This window comes from Takifugu rubripes, chromosome 1 (assembly GCF_901000725.2).
Source record: "Takifugu rubripes chromosome 1, fTakRub1.2, whole genome shotgun sequence".
Taxonomy (NCBI): domain Eukaryota; kingdom Metazoa; phylum Chordata; class Actinopteri; order Tetraodontiformes; family Tetraodontidae; genus Takifugu; species Takifugu rubripes.
This window is the reverse complement of record NC_042285.1, coordinates 22,160,421-22,175,672: the sequence shown is the minus strand read 5'-3', so window position 1 is coordinate 22,175,672 and position 15,252 is coordinate 22,160,421. Positions and strand designations below refer to the sequence as shown.

Here is a 15,252-nt window from a genome sequence, read left to right as displayed (position 1 = left end):
ATGACTCGACGCCCATATGGCTGCTGACAGTGATCGCTAAAGAAGCTGCTCTGTGGGCTGAAGTCTGGGCTGAGGAGTGCAGGAAAGCCCACCAGGGAAGACCACTTTCACTGCTGGAGCTCTGGGGAGAAACTGAAGGACATACCCTCCTCCATGAATACACTGACAGGAACCTACACACCAGCCCCAGTACATGACTGCTGCCATATGCTAAAGAGCCCCCAGGCTCCCCTTACTTCAGACAACATGACATTCTGACTTTCACATTGCCCACCGTGCTGCTCTCACTGGGATCGAAGGGCTTCCGACTGGCGAGAGGATGAAAAATAAAGAAAATGGAAACCTTTAGTTCTGGAAGTACTTTCCCAGCTCTTCCATTTGGAGCCCGAGCATAAGAGGAAATTTAATTTATAAATTCATGTTAATTTTCACCATCTCGTGTTCTTAGCCACTGGCCGAACAGTTCCTGGTTCAAATCTGACCCACTTTTCTTTGAATAATGTTGAGGATTATAAATGGCTTCAGTCTGATATAAACGGTGATAACATTTGTGCTTTGCAGCTGGAATTTTCAACATCTGGTTTTGTATTTGTTGCCAGTGGAAACTAGAAAAGGATTGAATCCACTTTTATTTTCCACTATGCACTTAAAAATACATCTATTTGCCAGTCCAGGTGTGTTTTCCCTTAAACTTAAAGCTCTGGGAGGATTGTTGCTGAGAAAATGATGGGTATAGAAAAATGAATGTAAATATCACTAACTACGAGCACCATCTACTTTTTCTTCAATATTATCACGTCAAAATATATAACACCTACCTTAGTTCTCACCTTGAAAGTGAGCGACCCCCTGTGAACTTCTGACAGCTAAAGGAAGGTCAGATTCAGTTAAGATCTGAGAATTTCTTTGTGTGGCTCGTGCCCGAGGTGGCTAATGGGATTCTCTGGCGTGCCGCAGGGAATAAAACGAGAGGCAATTTGATCAAGGCCTTGTATAACAAAATAATTACAATCACAGCTCGGCGCCAGCGTCGCAGCCCCTTCAACTCGCAGTGCTGCAAATTCAAATGAGCCTCATCTCATTGTGATGTCAAGCCTTTAACCTGCGACAGTGTCTAGTCATAGCAAACAAAAGAGCAGAATTTAAATGACTCAGTGGATGAGAAGTTTAGATTTGACTTACATCCATGTCTGTGAGGGATCTCATCGCCTGTCTGCGAGGTTTTGGTTGGTTTTTTTCTCGCCATTTTCATGCAAAAAATATTAATATTTGGAAAAGATAATTAAAACTCTATTACACCTGGAATGTGATTCATGGTGTCATCTAATTGAACATCTGGGAAATTCTTATGTATAATGAGGATGTCATTATATAATGATTCGAGTGTGCAGTTGGATTTGTTTGGGATAATTGCATACAGGGAATAATGCTAATTAGATGTCTTATTTTCAGTTACTTTTTTTTGCAGTGTTGAAAAACCAAATCAAAAAAAGAAAATAATCTAAAATGCATGGTGCAATAAACATGTTAGCTAATGATGCCAGTGATGGTTTATGGTAATAACCAAAATAGGGACTCGTGAAGTGACATCCGTGTGTTAGGGGGAATGATATGTATGGCATGCACTGGTGTAGAAATGCATGCATCTGTGTGAATTTCCATGTGTGCGGGTGTTGGTGTGTGTGTGTGTGTCTGCACTAGAATTCCTGGGGCAGGTGTCTCAGCGGTGGTTGAGGCAGAGCAGCGCTAAATCACCCCTCAACTGACACACCTCACCGCAGGGTGTCTGGCCATGTGTTACTGCTGAGACTGAGAGGAGGGGCTAGAAACCCGGGGGTAGCAGTTACTGGGTCACAGGAAGGCAGATCAACCTCTCTATAAATCAGAGGCTTGAGATTTAGCTGTGAGTGATGCGTGCGCGTGTGGATGACAGACAAAGAGAAGAGGAGAGCAGCTCTGCAGGCTGTGTGTGTGTGTGTGTGTGTGTAGTCTCTTCTGTTTCTGATTGTGTGCGTGACAGACCAACGCAGGTGAACGAAACACAGGGCCAGACATCCCGGCATGATCCGAGTTCACTTCAAACCTCTCGACTTACCTCGACTTCACCGTGGCCCATCAGCTCCCATCATCCTTGGCGGCAGCCATGAGCACACGCTGAAGTAAGTCAGAGGGTGGAAAAACTGCTCACAAGTGGGTCTTGTGAACACTTAACAGCTAAAATCATCGCCACAAATCAAACGCAGACGCACAAACATAATGTGTACATACAGCGCATCAGGATCCTGCTGCGAGTACAAACAACGTGTGTGTGTGTGTGTGTGTGTGCGTGAATTGACTCACTGCTCACACATAAATAACTTTCACGTGGGTGAACTGTGTAAATGGCCTGTGTGAGACACAGAGCCGTGACGCTCCTCCAGTAAAGTATTCAGAAGCAACGATTGAAGAGTTGAGCTGAGCTGTTCTCGCTGAAAGGCCAAAATAAAAGGAATAGATGATACCTGTGACCTCACATTCACTCTTCACACCTCATTCTGGCCTGCTGTTCCTGTCACTTTCTGCCATGGGGTGCTCCCAGGGTGGGGGTGCTAGAGTGTCTGGCAGAAGTGCAGGTTCAGCAGAAGTCTGGGTGCCCGGCCGAGCGGGGCCGTGCACGGACTCGGCCCATTAAGGTGGGAGCACAATCGGGGAGTCAGCCTCGCAAAAGCAACACTTCCAGATCTCACAAGACTTTCTGTTGTGTGTAAATACCAGATGCTCAGACCCCCCAACACACGAGCTCTCTAATCACAGAATCCTTGCTCACATACAGCCACTGGAACTTTCCTTAAACCTCTGTAAGATGTCCACTGGACCTCATTTCATCCCATAATGACGTCATATCTGATGCTTTTTTCTGGGATATCTGTCGTTTGTGAAACTGTGCTGGGATTATATGTCATGGAATTAGTGGTTGCTAATCAAAACAGGTCTAAATCAGGTCTAAAACATTTCCAAAGCAACTCTAAGTTCTGGGAAATTATCTGTAGTTATAGAATTGCCTGTGATTGCTGCCATTGATCAAACCAGAGAGCGAACATTCATCTTGAGGTTGCTGAAAAGTAATGAGTGGTGCTGCGCCCCATTGAATATCAAACCACAATTTGAATGCTTTTGCACATTACCTTAGTTTGAAGTGAAATATTTGTGGGGCCGGGATAATGTTCCTTTCCATCGGTGAATGGCGGACGTTAACAGGGGAAGCAGGAAAGAGCCTTTTTGTCTTAAACACATGCAGACGCGGGTGTCCCAGGCACTCGGTGGGGCCAGCGACAGGCTCAAAGGCGCAGTTGATGGATGGGCAGGGTTTAATCACCTTTAATCAGCTCTGTCCTTGAATAATGATGAACAGCCCCTTTTAACACATGCAGGATGCAGGAGAAAATGAGAGCGAGTTGCTTCGCTTTGCATTGTCTTTGCTGAATTCGTAAGTAGTGGCAGATGCCGTCCTTCCTCCCCCGCTTTCCTCCCATACGTCCTTATTCAACGCAGCAGACTCCTCTTTTGGAAGCCTCCTGGCTACTGTGTCCCCGTGTTTTCACACACAGCTCCTCAACCTGTACTTTACTGTAATACAAGGGAGGGTGATAACAGACAGTTTCCTCCTGCATAGGTGCAGCCAGGTTTTTTGTTTTTTTTGCCACTGCCGCCTTGCTAAAATAATAAAGTGAGGTTCTCAAGTACCAGGCAGTGTGAACATTGAAACGTCCTCAGAACCCAGCAGGTGTGAACCGTGGGTAGACTATTCTATAGAAGAGTCCTGCTGAACACAGAAGGGGGCAGCTCCCAACCCTTCTATTTGCTTTTCTCCTCCTCGGGTTTTACATAAATCATGATTACCTGACTGTACCGCTGGCCTCTTTCTCAGGCCACGCCCTCTCCCATCAACCACCACATGGCATCGCTGACAAGGGAGATGAAGGGCACGCCGTCGGGGAGGCCAGAGGCTGTAGCGTGGGGGGCCTGATGGGGCGGCTGCACCCCAGGACAATGGCATTACAGTGGGGATGAGGGCTGCATGAATGACCTCAGAGGATCATGGGGCCAGGAGGAATGTTCACCCGCTGGTTGCACACATGGTATTTCACTCTACAGCAGGGCGGTAGCTCCCACTTGCTGCACAACAGCCCGACGCCGACGAAGACGTGCAGTGACGCGTCCTGGCTGCACGCAGACGCAGCGGAGATGCCTGCGAACAGGCGAGAGTGGACCCTCGCCATCTCTGAGCAGGCTCGTTAATGACAGCGGCTCATTTCTGCACGGCCACACACGCAGCTGACATCGTTTAGAATCTACGCCAGCCATCTTTCCTTTCTTCTGTTTCATCGGCTACTGCTCAGATATAAAAGTGCCCAGTCTTCCATTGCGCTTGACAATAGCATGTGTAATTGGAACCATGTGGCCCCAAGTTTTAGGCCACAAAGGGGCCAACGGGACACGGTTGCCCACGTATAGTGTGTGTTACACACTCATCAATGGAAGCAATCACACATTAGATTAGCAAAGGGCAAAGAACCTCACACTTTAGGCTGCTATGGGCTCCTCATGTCATCACGTTAGTGTTTCCCAGCTCAAGTAATCTCATAAAATAACATCAAGGAACTACTATATGTGTGTATTTGGTAGACTGGCTCTCTTTATAAAGGCTGGGAAGTAACACAATTCTGTCTTCTTTCTTCTCCTTTAAGATTCAAAAGAACAATTTAGTCATCTTTATTTCTGAGCTGTTTTCAACAGACATCCAAGCATACGTATGTTAAAAATCACATGATTAACAGAACCCGGTGCGGCGCACTCATCCATCCCAACGGGCTTCCTCATCGTTCCCATGCACTGGAAGCGTCTGGCGCGCCAGCAAAAGCTTTCCTTTCTTTTCCCTTATTGGTTTTACAGACCCATAAATAGTCCGGGCTAAATTAATGAGGCCGCCGAGACGTTGATGGAGGAGTTACGGGATAAAGGAATGGAAAGATGAAGGGAGTGATAGATGGCATCATTAGACCGGTGCACATCTCACTTAACAGAAGTGTTGGCTTTGGAAGTTGTGTGTTTTAGCTGTTTCTCGAGCTGGTTTGATCTTTAGCTCTAATGTTCAAATACACACGCATTCAAAATAATGTCACAGAAGCACACACACGCACACACACACACAAACCCAAAGCGAGAAGATGCAAGGTCAAATGGTGAGTTAAACGCCCCCAAAGAAGTGCCCCACACGATTCAATCATACACAGCCACACGCACACACACACACACACACACACACACACACACACACACACACACACACACACACACACACACACACACAGCAGGCCATTATTAGCTTTACTGCAGTGATGAAAATGAAACTGCACTCCCCACTTCCCTTGCTTCACTCCCCTCTCCTCACTGTAGCTGCATTAAGCTAGAATCTAGCCAGTAAGCAGGCTTGGATCGCCAAGTTTACAGCGTGGAGACAGTAATGAGCAGCAGCCTCGTGCCAAACATCACCGCCTCAAACAAAATTCAAACTACTTGAGTAAAGACGAACTATTCTGCAGTTTGGATGGAATTACCAAGAGTGACTAGGCTCCATGGGAAGGCTCTGAGTTCAAATCCAATAATCTCTACGTGGCGTTAACATGTTCTTGCGTGTTGGACTGACAACCTGTCCGAGGTGTTTTGCCTGCTTCTCTTCTAGTGGCCCTTATTAGAAGGAAGCAACACATCGTGAACAGTAGGAGGTAGAATTCTCCCTGCTCCTGGGTTCAAGTTAAATGAAAACTAAAACTGAAGGAAAAACCGTGCTGGAGTGCAGAGACCAGGACAGAACCTGACAGGTTGGATAAAAGACGTATGTGTCATAATTAAAAGGTGCGCACCCCAACCGAAGCGCATGACAGTGTAATTAACGCCTTGCTCCCCTGATAATGGGATGCGGCGCAATCCCTCAGTGAGCAAGCAGTCATGTCTCCCTCTCCAAATACGCCCATCTCTCAGCTCTTAAATTTGGTGTCTGGCGCGTGCACGTGTCACTCAGCCTGATATTAGCATGGTAAGTGCATGCAGATGGCAGCCACAGCCAGTAACCTTTCAGGAGCTATTTACATGTAAATCAATGGATTAATTGGCTGGAGCTCATTTGGGACCCGGTTCTCATCAATAGTGCGGACCTTTCCAATTGCTTCTTTTATTGGAGTGTCACCACCCACCCTTCTTACCCTGTGTGTGATGGACAGAGTTTCGTGACAATTTTTGGTTTTTCTTTGGGTTTTATACATTTATAGAAAAAAAATGCAAATGTTTCGGAGTGAAATATTCTGAATTTATCACTGTACCACCTCTGCAGCGAGGTCCTGGACCACTGTCGCACTCATCCGTCCAGACCGGCCTCTCGCTGAGTACGAGGTGAATAAATGACAATCAAAGAAAAGAACCTGAAGCCCATTTCTTTGGTTTTCATACAGTAGCGCTGCCGAAGCAGCTGCAAATCCAGCCTAGAAGCAGGTAACGCAGGAGCTGGAGCTGGAGCAGAGGCCTCGCATTAATCAGTCCCATTTTACTAACATTCCTTGAGGCTTTGCACTTTGGCATCGCCTCCAGGTGCTGAAATTGAACACTTAATAGCGACGGAGTAGCAGAGCGGAAGAGATGGAAAAATTGTTCGGTTGTGTCGTTAGGTGTGGGCTGCGTTACCTTCACCTTGACAAATGCAGGCTGCCGTCCACCTGAACACGCAGAGCTGAAGGGGAAAGGAATCGGAGTGGGGGGGGAGCTGTAGAGGATGAGTACAGTAATTGCGTCGGACACTGCCGTCTGCCATTTTTCCCCCCAGATCCGTTCATCTTGGCGGTGCTTTGCGTGCGTGAGCGCGGGGGTGCGCGCAGGAAAGGTCAGCGCTCGTCTCGGCAGAACCCCTCAACCTTTAAAGGTTGTAGCTTTTGTCCTGCTATAAATGACACTTTATTGCAAGGGGATAGACTGGGACGAAGACGGCACCAGAGATAAATAACTGATACGGTGAACAGTTATCACACTTTGACACTTCTAACATGGGAGTCCGCGTTCCACGTGGTTTAACGTGGTATTTATTGCGTGGCCGATCCTCCTGTTAGAGACCGCTTCAAATTTAATAACCGTCGCAACACAGGAAGGTTTTAAAGAAGCCGCAGTAGTTATGCTAATGAGTGCTTCAGTGTCTTGGTTTTCTGGAATACAAAAATATACAAATGAGACGGTGATATTACTTGGTATTCATTATTTATTGCTGGCTGCAGGGAACGCTGGAGCCCAGCCCGGACATTAAATGCATACATTAAATGCATAAATGCATCAACCGTGCTACACCGGAGTAAAACATTCTAAGTCATCAGCAGATATACCTATGATAAATGGTGATGACTTTAAGAAGGATCGCTGGGGATAGACATGTTTTCAACGTTTCAGTATGAGCGTTTGTTTGATCTGAATGGCTTGGCTGAAGCAGAAAAACGAGGCAAGCGCCGCTACTGCAGGTGTGGGGCTCTAAGATTGATCTGTGGTGGCTAGCATGACAGCCTCCATGCTTGGCTGACCCAGGGACGCTCTGCTGTGTTTGGCATTCTCGTTGCAGCTATAGCTAAAGGCGAGATCGCTGAGGCCTGACCGTCTTTAATCAGCACGTGCAAACTGACACACGCTCAGACGCAGCCAGCCGCCGTGCGTGTCAGCATGCAAACAACCGCTCCGCCTTTTACGTGATCACACAAGCCCGAACTGCAGGGCGCCGTTCTAGCCGGCGCCATTTCCAAGTCAACCAGCGTGGCCGTAGGTAAAATGTCACCAATCTCTTCCATGGACAGGGATGGATGGAATATGCGGTAAATGAGTGCAGGGACCTTTTCCTTGATCAAATATGGGTGCAGGCGCCGTCAAGGACACATGCAGTTCCAGTGAATAGATCATCTCAGGGAGACAAAGCTGCCCCGGATATCAATGACTTAACACGGGAACATGATAGAAAAGGTTCTCCTGAGATACTGTGTGTGTGTGTGTGTCACTGGGTGAAATCCTAATTTATGTAACTGAGCATCACCACCAAAGTTAGTCACCATAAAATTAAAGTCCGCCCTTGCTGTTCCAGCGTCAGTTTTCCAGGCGAGAGTTCAAACCCACACCGCAGACTGAGGTCTTTTCAGAAGGTCACACAATGTCCAACCTGCGGTGACTTTGAGGTTGTCTCGGACACGCGGTCACCCAGAGACACACGGGGTGGACAAAGCCCAGGTACCAGATGATTCACCAGAACGGAGAAGTCAGCTGCTCCTTTGGTTCATGAAAAGAGCTGTGGAGATGTTCAGCCTCGGGGCGTGTTTCTGGACCTGAAAGTTCAAGTGCAGCACTTTCACAGCCTTTCCTTCTACTCCTTGATATCTCTCTTTAAACTCACACACCCCTGGCTCTTAGTCCGTAAGAGGAGCACTGTTGATAGCTAACGAAATCCATCCCATCAGAACTGGGATGCAGCAAAAAAAAAAGAAAAAAAAGAAAAAGAAATCAGCATACAGCCGAGAAACTCCAGACGGGTTGATGTCTTAATGGACACTGGGATGCAGGCGAGCTTTTAAATGTGCAGCCAGGTGATGACGGATGGGGTTAAAAAAAACAGCAAAGCACAAAACAAGTTCAGACGCATCTGAGTGTGTGCACGTGGGTGCGCGAGCGTGTTTTGAGAGCGAGACCCAGTTCCTGCTGTGGTAAGCACTTTGTCTTCCTTTCCTCACCTCCGCTCACTTCTGCTTTACTAATGACCTGTATATATTGACAGACACATCGTCCACGCTTGCGTGGCGCGATTATTCTGCCACGGGCACGCGCCTGCGCACATCCCGGGGGGGCAGCTCCGAAGCCTCGCTTTCTGCAGATGTGATTATGATGGAATACGCAAATGATAAAAACACTAAGGTTACCATAGCAAGGTCATAAACCAAGAGGCTGACAGGTAGGAGGAAATGAAGAGATTTCTGCAATTCAAAGCAGTACAGGGAGGAATGAAATTTGGATTCTTGAGAGTATGATATTCAATCATATTCCTGAAAAAGCAGAGCCTCATTGCGCCCTCAGGCATTGAGACCCAGCGATTTCCAGCTTCTCAGTGCAACGCACTCATCTGCACGCACACAAGAAGCTTGTTCTGACTCTGATCCAACCTGCACTTCCCAACCAGACCCGCTGGTGACTGAGATGATTCGTGTTGATATGTTTGGCAGCCGTTAGCATTAGCGCGGTGCTTCCTGTCAGCTCAGAACATGGGGGGATGAACGCGAGACTTCTGACATGTCGCCACATCGCTGTTTACTGTCTGCAGAGGAAGAGGCTGAGGCCTTATCGTGGAATTAGCTCCTGGCTTCCACGCCGCGCACGGACCCACGCGAGCATTACGCCCGACAGAGCTGCCACCGGCTCGCTCGTCATTAGAGATCGAGCCTGTTTGTTGAAATGCAAAGGTTGTTGCACGCTGACATCTGTGATGCGGCAGCGCGGCGAGATCAGACAGCTGCCGGAAGACAGACATTTATGCGGCGACGTTGGGGTTTTTCAGAAGCGGAGTGACACGCGGAGGCCTCTCCGCGCTGAATGCATCGCAGCTGCACGACAAGATGATGCTTCTGACAACTCCTCGCTCTGGTGTGTTTAGAGATCGGCAACGCTTGACAGCCGAGGCCCCCGGATGTGCGGTGGGCTGCAGCTGGAAGCGTCTTGAGCAACAATGATGGCAAACGTCACACAGGGCCGCTTTACAGCAATAACCTCGTTTTATTCATGGGATCGCTGCGGAATGTGTCGCAAGCTTGGATTTTTATTGCTTTCAGCTTTAAACTTACAGAACTTTTAAGGGTTTAGTTTTTGTTGTTGTTGTTGTCATTTTGTTGACCTCTTTCCCATTTATCAATAAAGGAGGGGTGCTGTCATGAAAGGTCGGTAAAATGGAACTTGGTTATGATGTGATTTAAGTCCAGTTCCCAAAATAGTTTGGAATAATTAGTTCAGTAAAAAAAAAAAAGAAATAGAACAATATTTGTACTGGCCTTTGTGAGTAATATCTACTTTAGGGTCCACATGTGTGTCAAGTTGTTCTGGAAACTTGCTTTATTAATCAAGTTGCTTGAGCAATTCACATACCAAATGGATTAGTAAAGCCAGGAAAAAAGCTGCGATGTCACAAATCATGTGTTCAGAGGGGGTCTGTAACCCAGTGACAGCCCGCGTTCTTTCCCTCTCGCTTCTCTTTTCAGGCCTGCTCTCCTCTCTCCTCAGCCTCCGCATCCAGCCTGCTCCCTCTCATCCATCACAGATGATGGAGTGACTCCCCTGTTCAGCTCCCCAATTGCTCCCCCCCGTTACATTACACCGGTCTCCAAACATCCTCCGTGTCTGTCGGACAGGATGTTTCCCTCAAGTGTCCGTCTCGCTGTCCTTGCCAGTTGAAAACACACCCACGCACACACACAGCAATGTCAGACGTCCCACAGTAGTCGTTCGTCAGTGTTGACCTCTCAGCTGTACTTCTGTGAAGGCACACACACACACACACAGACACACACACACACACAGACAGACACGAGCATCCACACACAAATTTTTGTCCATTTATTTGTATGGATTATGTGCACCTAAAAATACCTCATTCAAACCATGTCTTTCTGTACAGTACAAATGCAGTCTGTTCCATACACACCCACACATGCACACACACACACGCACACACACACACAAAACAAAGACTTACTGCTGTGAAGTGGTCGTGTCAACTGGCAGGGGCCCCTCTAACAAATAAACACCCCATCTTCCCTTCCAAATTTCTGTTTAAGCCCTTATTCAGTGTGTGTGTGTGTGTGTGTGTGTGCGTGTGTGCGTGTTAAGTAGAATTCCTGAGACTGTGGTTACCAACAGCTTTGAAGTCCCCATAGCATCAGGGGCCCGGGGTGATGGGCTTTACCCGTCACACCCCCAGCCCAAACTGGAAGGCCTATAAAGGGAAAAGCAAACAGGCAATAACACCCCAAATGAGCAAAATGTTCCTGCATCTTTGGCTGCAGCCTGTGTCCTGGAGCCCGTGTGCCAGAGAAAAGCTCACACATGCGTAATCACAGGCTCTGCATGAGCGGGTTCCACTGTGCGAGTGAATCCACAGATGATTTAAGATGGGCCGAGACAAAGAGACGCGCAGACTTCTTCCTGCAGAAATTTAGAATGTGCATTACATTCACGCTGTTTGACTACATCTAAATAGAGTCTAATTAACGAGACCCTTCCTCAGTCTTTCTTCTCCTCCCCGCCTCCCTTCTTCAACTTTTCTCCTGACTGCTGTGTTGTGAAGTGGGTCTCAGTCTGATTGCATGTGGGCTTTCAGTGTGCATCAATTCGCTTTTTTTTTCTCTTGACTTGGAGGTTAGGAGCCCCACAAAGGCAAACAGTAGTGAAACCGTCTCCGAATTTAAACAAAGTCCAAAACTATCAGCAATTAACACACAGCTGCTGATAGATAAACATCGGAAAATACCCCAAATGCCATTCAATAGACAAAAACTGAAGCTGCTGGATCTTTTTCGGGGGGATTATGCTTCTAAACGAATTGTGTGGAGGATGAGAATAAACAATCCTGTCTCTTAAAGTTACACCATTTATAAGTAGTAGTAATATATCTTTAAAATGATCATGTTCCACCGCTACAGTGATATAAGGGCTGTAAAATGTATGACAAGTCGGGAAAAAGTAGTAAAGAGCAAGATCCAAAACAATCTTTCACACGTGTGACATGTAAAATTCCTTTTTTTGAACAGCGTTAACGGCCCAATTCGAGACCTTTCCCACTGGAACGTGCATTGCAGACCCTGTCGTTCCTTCCAGCCGCTCCTCTCAAGTTCAGCTCCAAAGAGGCGAAATGCCAGGCAAGTGCAGAGCCAAGAGACTGCAGCAGACAAAGCCTCCCCGCTAAACTAAACTGACAAGAGGGGAGAACGCTGATGCAATGGAACACCAGTGTCAGAGCGGAGCCCAGCACAGTGCAACACTCATACCCCGCAAACAAGCACGCATTCCCGCATGCTGCGTGCACGCATGCCGCGCTGCCAGGGCTGATCTGATTGTGTGGATCGGCTTTGCAAACGCGGGTGGCAGGAGGATATGAGGAACACCTGCTCTCAAGGATGAATGCGGAGGTGACCCTCGACGAGGAGGTGAACGCCGAGCGCTAACAGGCTATTGTTTCGCTCAGCTCGTCTGTGCGGCTCCCGTTCATAAATGAGCGCAACTTCACTGGAGGACGAGCGGAGCGGGACAGCACGGGGAGGGAACAATGGCTCGGAGTACTCAGTGAACTGAATAAATAAAGACAGCACAAATAAAGGAGATGGAGAGGGTATATTGTAGCAAATGCACCGGATATTAGCCTGATGCCGAATTATTGTAATTTATGGGTTGTGTATGTGTGTGTGTGCGTGTGTATGTGTGTGTGTGTGTGTGTGTGTGTGTGTGTGTGTGTGTGTGTGTGTGTGTGTGTATGCATGTGCTAGAAGTGGTATGTTCTTGTGGGGAGTCTGGCAGTAATATAATGGCCAACACAAACAAACAGGGTCCTTTCAGGGGAGAAGGAGAGAGCCAACAGCTCCATGAATTCACTGCACTCAGCCTCAACAGTCTGGAAGGAAAATACACAAAAAGAGACCGAACAAAGAAAACTAGAACAAAGACAACAAGCATGGGGCATAAATGGGGCACAATATTAATGAATGAAGAAATATTTGTTAAAGTCCAGACTTTTTTCTAAATCTAAATAGAAAGCATGGACAGAGCATGACAAAGTCTTCTTCTGCAGGACAAAATGTAAATAATCACTCCCAGCAGCACAAGCAAGCCCCGATGAATAAAACGGATGCTGAATCACTTCAGAGACGTGAATATTCCAGTGGTCAGGCCGACGCGGGTTTGCGTGACTGAAAAGATGTGCTACGTGTCTGCTGGAAAGCGCGGCATCGCGGAGCACGTGGGCAGCAGCTAAATCACTTATGCGAGCAAGTGGAGAGTGATATAAAACATTTGACATGGAATGGACAGCGGGCTTTGAACCAGCAGCCAAAACCATTGGGGATGGGGGGGGGGGGTAAGTGGCTGGTGAGGAAGAGGACGCAATAAACAAGAAAAAAGCTGCTGAAACCATTTCAGGGGGAAAAAATTGAACTTTGAGTTTTTTTTTTCTTTTATTTATAATAAGATTTGGTAAATCGTGTAGAAGTGAAACTTAAGAACTTTATGGGACACGTCTGCCTCGATCTGTGGATTTACTACATGTGAAATTATAATAAGCATTATAGAGCCCGTAGGTTTTAAGGATTGTGTGTCTTGATAAATCCAGGAAGAATGTAAACCTGCGTCTTTCCTCGTACAGCAGAACAGCTGCGTGCGTTTGCAGCAAATACGCACACACACGCACACACAAGAACACACACACACGCACATTCGACAGGCATCCATTTGCTGTTTTAAGATCAAATTAAGGGGAGCAGGAATTTCACACTGATGGTGGATCGGGGCTGGTTCACCTGCTCCAGTCTGTTCTAATGACAGATGAAAGACTGACTTAGCGAGATTAGATCCAGCCTCGCATTGTGTGCAGAAAGACCTCGGCCTGCTCAGAAAACATACAGTAATCCATCTGACGACTGACACGTCCATTCACCTTGTGCGGCGACAGAAACCTCATCTCCTCTCGCCGACAACAGAGTCGATAACATCTCCTGCGTCAGTGTGGAGGATGAAATATCAAAAATACTCTCATTGTAGCCCACAGTGTATAAGCTTATATGCTGTGTAATATGTCGTGACACATTGTGGTCATTAGCCACACGCACACATAGACTACACACACACACACACACACACACATGCAGGGTTTCCTGCTGCCACAGCCAGAAAGACCTTGTGTGTTCATTCTGAAGGCGCCATTGAAAAAACATCCTTGCTTTCGCAAACATTTCTGGCCGGTACAGGCGCACATACACACAGTACAGGAAGATAATAACAGTAATACAACAGTGTGTTCTGTTAAAGCCCTTAAACACACACTGAGGTCTGTATAAACAAAGGCAACTGTTCTCATTCTGTCTCACTTCCTGTCTTACTCACACACACACAAAGAGAGAGAGAGACTAGATGCTGCTTCATGGCATTCAATAAAAAACAACAAATATTCACTGAAGATTCTCCATCTGACTCGGAGCCAGAGACTCGATCCAAACACCTCAGCTCCCATTCTTAATCTGTTTGAGTGCCTTCGCCTGATTGACAGATTACTGGTGAATATCAGGACATTTAATAGTAAAATGTCGTTATATGTGCTGGTTCAGTTTTAGGGTTCCAGTTTCCAGCTCCTGTGACACGTAAACATTGAACAGGATAATGGCACATTTCACTGCTGCTCTGTCAGCTTCCTTTTTTTGTTATCTGTCCGTATGATGACCCAACCTCATGCACTCATCTATCTGTTAACACGGAGGGTCTGAAGGCCGGGTGGCGAGCTGGGGCCCCCGGTGGCTACAACTGCCGGCTGTGGGGGCCTGTTGGTGCAGCTGTCCCACTCCAGGGTAACATAAGACCTTATTAGAGTCCATTAGACCACTCTGAAACCAATAAGAGATTGTCAAATACATCCAAACATTCACACAATTCGCAAGGAGACAGGAAGTGAACGGAGGGTGTGAAGAATCGGGGGCAAGGGTCTGCCATGTGTCTACATACATGTGCCATTGTTGTCCCTTCAGATCTGATGTGAAATTGTTTTATGCACTATCGTCTGCATTGATGAATACAGCTCTGCTACCTTCTTATTGCTTTTTTTTTTTTAATTCCAGCATCTGCTCCAGTTTGTTTGGCTTTTCTAGACGTGAGGTTTTCCTCCAACAGCTGCTCTCACATCTGGACACAGAGATGTGCTGGTCTGGGGTCCACATCTCCAGAAACAGAGCCTCCCTGTGCCCTGACAGCAGGGGCTTAACCTGGAAGTCCGCCTTTGATCTTTAATTAACACCGGGCACGTCTCCTGAGAGGGGAGACCTGATGAACACGAGAGCGTTTATAGGAGCTGCTATAATAAGTAGCTGTAAGAGACCGTAAAGACAGGCTGCTTTCTTATTAAAGTCCTCAGATTGTTTAAAGTGCTCAGTGGAGCCGCCACTTTTCAGATCACGATGCCTA

At 47.1% G+C, this 15,252-nt stretch overlaps 1 protein-coding gene across 8 annotated transcripts in view; it reads right to left on the bottom strand.

Annotated features, from left to right (window-relative positions):
- Positions 1 to 15,252, bottom strand: part of epha3 (eph receptor A3) — a 71,248-nt gene that overhangs the window by 41,974 nt on the left and 14,022 nt on the right. The window lies entirely within an intron of this gene.